Raw genomic sequence first — 8,466 nt, 5'->3', positions numbered from 1 at the left:
TCTTTATGGACCTGCTTTGTGCACTGGTGTGCAGTCATGTTGGAGCAGGAAGGGGCCGTCCCCAAACTGTTCCCACAAAGTTGGGAGCGTGAAATTGTCCAGAATCTCTTGGTGCTGAAGCTTTGAGAGTTCCTTTCACTGGAACTAAGGGGCCGAGCCCAACTCCTGAAAAACAGCCCCACACCATGATCCCCCCTCCACCAAACTTTACACTCGGCACAATGCAGTCAGACAAGTATCGTCTCCTGGCAACCGCCAAACCCATACTCATCCATCAGATTTCCAGATGGAGAAGCGTGATTGGTCACTCCAGAGAACTCGTCTCCACTGCTCTAGAGTCCAGTGGCGGCGCTTTACACCACTGCATTCCACGCTTTGCATTGCGCTTGGTGATGTAAGGCTTGGATGCAGCTGCTCGGCCATGGAAACCCATTCCATGAAGCTCTCTACGCTGTTCTTGAGCTGATCTGAAGGCCACATGAAGTTTGGAGGTCTGTAGTGATTGACTCTGCAGAAAGTCGGTGACCTCTGCGCACTATGCCCCTCAGCATCCGCTGACCGCTCTGTCATTTTACGTGGCCGACCACTTCGTGGCTGAGTTGCTGTCGTTCCCAATCGATTCCGCTTTGTTATAATCCCACTGACAGCTGATGCTTTGTTACCCCCTTTTACGCTGTTCTTCAGTGGTCAGGACCCCCATGGACCCTCACAGAACAGGTAATATTTGGGTGGTGGATCATTCTCAGCACTGCAGTAACACTGACGTGGTGGTGGTGTGTTAGTGTGTGTTGTGCTGGTCTGAGTGGATCAGACACAGCAGTGCTGCTGGAGTTTTTAAACACCTCAGTGTCGCTGCTGGACTGAGAATAGTCCACCAACCAGAAATATCCAGCCGGCAGTGTCCTGTGGGCAGCGTCCTGTGACCACTGATGAAGGACTAGAGGATGACCAGCACAAATGCTGTGCAGCAGCAGATGAGCTGTCGCCTCTGACTCTACATCTACAAGGTGGACCGACAAGGTAGGAGTGTATAATAGAGTGGACAGTGAGTGGACACAGTGTTTAAAAACTCCAGCGGCACTGCTGTGTCTGATCCACTCGCACCAGCACAACACACACTAACACACCACCACGTCAGTGTCACTGCAGTGCTGAGAATGATCCACCACCCAAACAGTACCTGCTCTGTGAGGGTCCATGGGGGTCCTGACCACTGAAGAACAGGGTAACAGAGTATCAGAGAAACAGATGGACTACAGTCTGTAACTGTAGAACTACAGAGTGCAGCTATACGGTCAGTGGAGCTGATAAAGTGGACAGTGAGTGAAGAAACAAGGAGGTGGACTTAATGAAGTGGCCGGTCGGTGTATATGGCTGGAATATATGTCCCATATTGTCAACTCAATTCATCAATTTCAGAAATACATCCATATGACAAATGGATATGTATAAAGGAAATCCATAAACTGACATACATGATAAATGGACAAAATAACTAATTACTGAAGTTGTACTATATGTCCAGGTGCTGAAATTGCCTGGACACCATAACTGTCCAACTCTTATGATCATTCAGACACTACCTACCACTGTTTTCCAGTCAGACCACGAGTCAAGTTATTTACATTTACTATGAAGAGCCCTCGTTCTGCCTGATGTGCTGAAACTCCTGTGTTCAGTTCTCCGTGTGTTTTGAATTAACATCATCCACAAGGTTAATTTTGTGAAAATGAACTAATTTACACATATTACTAGTGCCAAGCCTCTTAAGGCTGGGAAAAAGACATATCGTCTGCCGAGGCATTGGCCTCTCCCTTGTTAAAATTCCTTGCCGTGGTACTTAATGGAAATCCAATTTTCAGAAAGGGCATTTTAAGATGTATTAACACACTCAATTCCCCAGAAGAGCGATTAAGCGGTGCTGTTTCAGTGTAGGTATTCAGCACCTCTCTGTTTCTCCCTCTCTCTTTGGCTCTCTCTCTTTCTGAATTTCTGGCTCGGAAGGAGCTCTGAGGACCCCTGCAGCGCAAACTTCCTAGCACTGAAGTCCGTTCTCTAGCCTTCCCGTTGAGCTGCTGCTTTGTGATTAGACTCCTGTTCTCTCTCTTTTCTTTTTAGAATGTGAAACTTTGGCTCATGATGTTCCAGCACTTTTTGCCTTAAAAATAAGGCAGTGTTTTCCTTTACAGTGCCTTAAAGGAACAATTCAGAGGAAAACCAAACTTATATGGTTTTCTAATTACTCCAACTGCAGTTGATCGGCCAAGACATGTTCGGTGTCCAAGTTCTGCTTCTTTAGGGTAGAACTGGAACTAATGGAGCGAACACTGGAAGTAAATAGTCACCAATTTTCCACCAATGGCAGAATTTTATGTATTTGCTTCAGCTTATTTTGAAGAGCTACTTAACCCGGTTTTATTTTAAATATTTGGTGAAATGTCATGACCTTGTTTATGCACTTCAGCTGACATTACTGTAGATTATCACCTGCTTTCTATTACTATTCTGCCTTTAAACTGTCAAAAACGGGTCACCAGTTCAGCTCATTTTATATAGACTAAATAAATACTTGGACTGAACCGAACCGTTGGTCCAATCAAACTGGTTTTTGAAGCAGTGTTTTAATTACACGGACATGGGTTACAGTAAATTTGAACCACAGTGCTGACACCGAGCTGCTGATCAAAACCAGGTTTTGCCTTTTGCTCATCATCTTACTGAGGAACATAACATTCCCATCCCTGTATCCCAAGATGACACTTCTCACATTCTCTGTGACGTTCACACATCTGGACAGACCCAAAAAAACCCAGATTTGAATCCTGTTGAAAATCTGTGAGATGACTGGGAACAATGAGTAAGATGCCAGAGAAGGCTCCTCGAAATCTGGCCAAACTGCACGGTTCTTTGATGCAAGAGTGGCTGAACTTTGATGTTAACATCCAGAAACTTGTCCGGTCCAGGCCACATGGAATCACAGCAGGTATTTGTGCTGGAGGATATATTATACACTATTAGGTGACTTATTTTTGTCTGATGTGTTTGCAAAAAACAGTGTTACCAAAACGCCGCACAGCTTTGGAGCAATGCCATGAAAGAAATCGGTTTTATTTCCGTAAAGCACCTTCTCAGTGGATGCTTCCTTAAGAACTGCTTTTGTTAATGAGACACACAAGTGTGAAGAATCTCCTGTGAAGTTTAAAGAACCTCCAGATGATAGTTTTTTTTTTTCCTATCCAAGAACCTTTTAGTAACCTTTATTTTTAAGAGTGTTTCCTGGTTCCCTCCAGGCTTTAAAAGCTGAAGCTCAGGCTGCCTGAGAGGTACAGCCACTGCCTGACAGAGCAGAACCAAAGACCCTCGGCTCCGTCTCGGAAGCGTTTCAGGCCTGTTCGTCTAGCACGCTGCTAATGGAACAGACTGGAAGGGCCATGTGGGGATGATTAAACATGACTGGCCAGCAAATGATGCTGTATGTCAGATCTCTGGTTTCTTCAGAGCTTTTCTGCAGAACTACGACTTTTCCATTTCAGAAATGTTATGGTTATTATTTTACTAATCCCTTTCACGCCTCACTGCGGCATGACCCATCCGAGTGCTGGAACTCATGCGGTAATTCGAACCGTATGCAGAGTGGACAGAGTCGAAAAAGTGGAAGAATTTCTTCTTTCTGCTTGGAGACTCTCCACTTCACAGCCTCCGGCCTTTCGCACTCTCTTTAATGAGCCTCGAGTCTCTTACCCTATGTGAGTCACTGTTTTTCTCCCACTTTTCTCACTCTGGCCCGTCAGCCCGTTTCCCCACGTCCTTCATAGCCAGGGGTCAGGAGCCGCAAGGCTGGAAGGTGTGGTGAGGGGCCATAAACTTGAAAGAGCTCTCTTCCTGTCAGACAGACGAAGTGCTAATAGGGTGACAAGGCAGAAAGTGATAGTCTGACCAAAATAAATGACGCTTCCACTAAAACAGTTGGGCGTCTGATCTTCTTTAGTTTTGCATTTGAGCTATGAATCTGTGCCGAAATCATCACATCTTAAGTAGACTTGCTAGACATGTGATTTCTGACACTGTGTTGTCAATAAAAGGGCCATTCTACAGAAATTGACCCTTTCCTCTCTCTCCATAGGAGTCACTGGTGGGACGGAGCCTCATCGGTGTTCCTCATAATAAAGGAAACACCAGAGACGTTTTTAATGATCAATGCATTTTACTGAACATCAAACCACACGCTGTCCATCAGGGAACGTCCACTAAAATATAGAATTTAATCCATTTGCGTTTCTATTTTTTCACAGTGACCTCAGAATAAAGTCGGTCACACCAGTGACGTCAGCTAGAAGCTTCATATGAGATCATGAGCTGAATGAGAAGATCTCTGAGAACTGAGAGACACAGTGGACTCACCATGAGCTTTTCTCCATAGATCCTCAGACAACAGGTCAAAGGAGGTCGAGTGACGTCATCGGCGTGACTTATTTCAAAATAAGAGACGCAGTAACACCAGAGACACGACGCCTGGGGAACTTTCATTACATATCTTATAATGTTTATTTGGCTTTTGTTTCCTTTGTCATTTAATTTATATATTCATAGTCATGTATAGACTATTATAGTCAAAATATGGCCTCAGCCTTTTCACACAACTGTGAGGACGAGCTCTTCTGTGGTGATTGGAATTCTATATGATTGATTTATAAACTAGTATTGCTAAATTGAGGCTCAAGGCTTATTGTTAAAATAACTTATTGTTTTGCTTTAAAATATAAAGAAATTGTAACCCTAGCATGTTTTTCAAATGAAATATATCTGTAAACACTAGAGACACAAATTTTTCATAGAATGACTTAGAAACACAAGACATGTCTTGATAGATGACATATCTACCAAATAGGTAACCTGGGTGACTGCCCAGAGGCACCCAATGTCCAGAGGCACCAAAAGGTTGCTTAGAAAAGACCAGTTGTTAATTATTTTCATCTTTTAATACTTTTTTAAAACATTTGGTTTATGTAAAATCTTTCCAGACCACAACAGTCGGCCATAATGAAAAAAAAAGCATCTTCACTGTGTAAATTTGGTGGACAGTGGTGACCGGTGATGGAATCATTTTGGCACCTTATACTGACCTTCTCGCCATCTCATTGTTCTCACTGACAAAGTCTTAGCTAAGAAGTTAAATCTGGTTCAGTTCATGTATATTTTGTGAAAAACTGATAGAGCGAGTCTTCAGGTAAACCAAGAGCTTTCCAGCAAACGGTTTTAGGTTATTATCAGGGTCCGTCAGGATGGGGAACTATAGCTTCAATGCCCAGAGGCACCACATGGATCTTTATCTGGCCCTGGCTGTGTACATTTAGTTTGTGGATCTGAGCTAAAAGTCCTTTCACTCCTGCTGCAACTTTAAGAAATGCTTAACACCTCAGGAGAGCTTAACAAACAAGGGAGAAGGATCTTTGGTTTCGCTGTGACCTTTTAAACCAACCTCTCATCATCCGTAATGTGACTGTGACTGAAGGACTCATGAACTTCATCCCCAGCTTCATTCAAGATCTTGTTTACCCACTCCTCAAACTCTGAAGCTCTTCTGAACACAGCAAGTAATGGTGCTAGAGACTCAAGCGTAATGCTTCAAACAAATTTAGATTCCTAAAAAAGGTTCTTCAAGGGTTCGTTGGTATAGAACCAGGAGCACTCAAAGAACCATTTACATGCTAAAAGGAATCTTTGCATCATGTAATGGTTCTTCAGATTGATGGAGAATGTGCTGTATATAGTTCTATATAGCACAAAAAAGGTTCTTCTATTGTTAAAAGCTTGACATCATAACTATAGAAGAACCTTTTTGGTGATGTATAGAACCTTTTTTCAAAAAGCCATAAACAACAGGTTTTTTACCAATCTAAAGAACCAATTCACCATGCAAAGAACCTTTAAGCATATAAGTGGTTCTTGTAATGTTCATGGTTCAATATAGAACCACTGTCTTTGCTAAAGAACACTTGAAGAACCATCTTTTTTGAGAGTGTATTACTTAAGTCACTCATTGACATACCCATACAGTCAGCCCGCTGGTTTGTTGGGTCCTGTTGTGCTTGCGTTGGAAAGCAGATTCCTAAATGGGCAGATTTATTAATGTTTTGATTTTAATTTAATAAGATTTAACTTATTTCTAGGCATTTTTACTTGCTAGTGATTTTAAAGTCATCTCACTGTGTTGATTATGTTGCTTGTTTCATATCAAGCAAAAAACAAAATTATCTGCCAATATATGGAGATAACATGACTGTCTAAAATCACATAATTACATAAAATTAGGAAAGGTAAAAACATCTCAATTTAAAAAATCTTATAACAATCGAATTATTTTTCAACAATCTGTCAAACACATTGAGAAATATTAAATACATTTAAAATAACTTATAAAATAATTTTTGCAGTGTAAAAGTGTCTGTTTTGATTTTCTGAAAACATCCATTTATGCCGTCTACTCAAAATTATTGGTAACGCTGTAGAGTGCAGTTCATAAGGCTACATGAAACCCATATAAGCTTATCACAACAACTGACATAACCCTACATAAATTATTATAAATGCTTATTCCAATAGGCATCATCTATCATAAAGGCTACTTTTGGCTAACTTTGATCAAAATTGGCAGATGTAACCTTTATGGTGAATGTTGCCTATAGAATAGACATAATTCGCTACAAAATATAATGATGTAAATCATGTAAACCATAGTTTTAAGGGAAAATAGTACAAAGACAACATATCAAATGTTGAAACTGAGCAATTAAATTTTTTTTTATTATTATTTTTAAATATTTGCCCATTTTGTATTTGATGCCAACAACATGTTCTAAAAAAGTTGGTACGGGGTCTGTTTACCGCTGAGCTTCAGCTCTGTCAGTGTTTGGGAACTGAGGAGACGCTGCTGCAGCTCTGACAGTGAAATGTTTTCTGTTCTTGTTTGATTCAGGATTTCAGCTGCTCGTCAGTTTCAGGAGCTCATTTGTCATATTTTCCATTTCATAATGTGTCAGATGTTCTCAGTGGTGACCAGTCTGGACTGAAGGCAGGTCAGTTTAGCACCTGGACTCTTAATATGGAGCAGTGCTGCTGTAATACATGCAGAATGTGGTTTGACATCATCCTGCTGAAATAATCAAGGCCTTCCCTGAAAAAGACGTCGTCTGGACGGCAGCAGATGTTGATAAAACATGTTTATATCATTCAGCTTTAATGGCACCTTCACAGATGAGCACGTCACCCAGGCCATGTGCACTAATGCCCCCTAAACCATCATGAATACTGGCTTTAGAACTGAGCACTGATAACAAGCTGAGTGGTCTTCAGCCCGGAGGACACAGTGTCCATGATTTCCTAAAGAATTTTAAATGCTTATCCGTCGGACCGCCGGACACTTTTCCACTTCCCCTCAGTCCATTTTAAATGAGCTCAGGCCCAGAGAAGGTGGCAGCGTTTCTGGATCCTGTTTATATTTGGGTTCTTCTTTGTGTTTTAGAGTTTAACAGCGTTTGTGGATGCAGTGATGATCTGTGTTCACAGACAGTGGTTTTCAGAAGTGTTTCTGAGCCCATGCAGTGATTTCCACTACAGAACCATGTTTTTTTTTATACCTAATCACATTACTGATCTGTTGCCAATTAACCACCAAGTGTTTTTTTTTTTTTGTTTTTTTTTAGCATTACACAACATTACCAGCATTTTATTGACCCTGTCCCAACTTTTTTGGAACATGTTGTTGGCATCAAATTCAAAATGGGCAAATATTTTTCAAAAAACAATCGAATGTCTCAGTTTCAACATTTGATATAATGTATTTGTACTATTTTCAATGAAATATAGGGTTTAAATTATTTGCATCATTGCATTTTGTTTTTATTTGTGTCCCAACCTTTTTTGGAAATAGGGTTGTAGAATCTGTTATATTTGCATATCATTTAAATATGACATGACTGAGAGAGTTCTTAATGAGTTACCAAACAGTACTGAGATGTATGAGTCTGAGTAGGGCGAAAGAGTGCGAAGAGGAGGAAACGCGGAAGTTTGGAGAGGGTTTTTGGGGACAGGGTGGGGGAGCGGTGGCCTGCAGATGAACCCGTGAGGGACTTAGCTCAGCGGGGTCATCCCAAGTTCAGGTCTTTCCCTTGCTGACTGGCTGAGTGGTGCGGGCCGCCGGTGGAGGCCTTTAGCCCCGGCAGGGAGCCCTCCAGAGCCCTGTAACACAAGCCTATTTGCTGCAGGCCACGGTCGCAAAAATTAAGGGGGTTGGTGGGGGTGGTCCCTTCTGGAGAAGAAGGAGAAGGGAAGGCCACGGTGAGGAGTCGAGAGAGGCTGGGAAAGCAAAGCACCTCCACAGATGAGTTACAGCCACTCATTTGGGGGTGGGGGTGGGTGGTTTGGCTTACACAAGATGCTATTCTCAAAAGTCCAACATTTCCCAGA

This window comes from Pygocentrus nattereri, chromosome 21 (assembly GCF_015220715.1).
Source record: "Pygocentrus nattereri isolate fPygNat1 chromosome 21, fPygNat1.pri, whole genome shotgun sequence".
Taxonomy (NCBI): Eukaryota; Metazoa; Chordata; class Actinopteri; order Characiformes; family Serrasalmidae; genus Pygocentrus; species Pygocentrus nattereri.
This window is presented reverse-complemented; position numbering follows the sequence as displayed.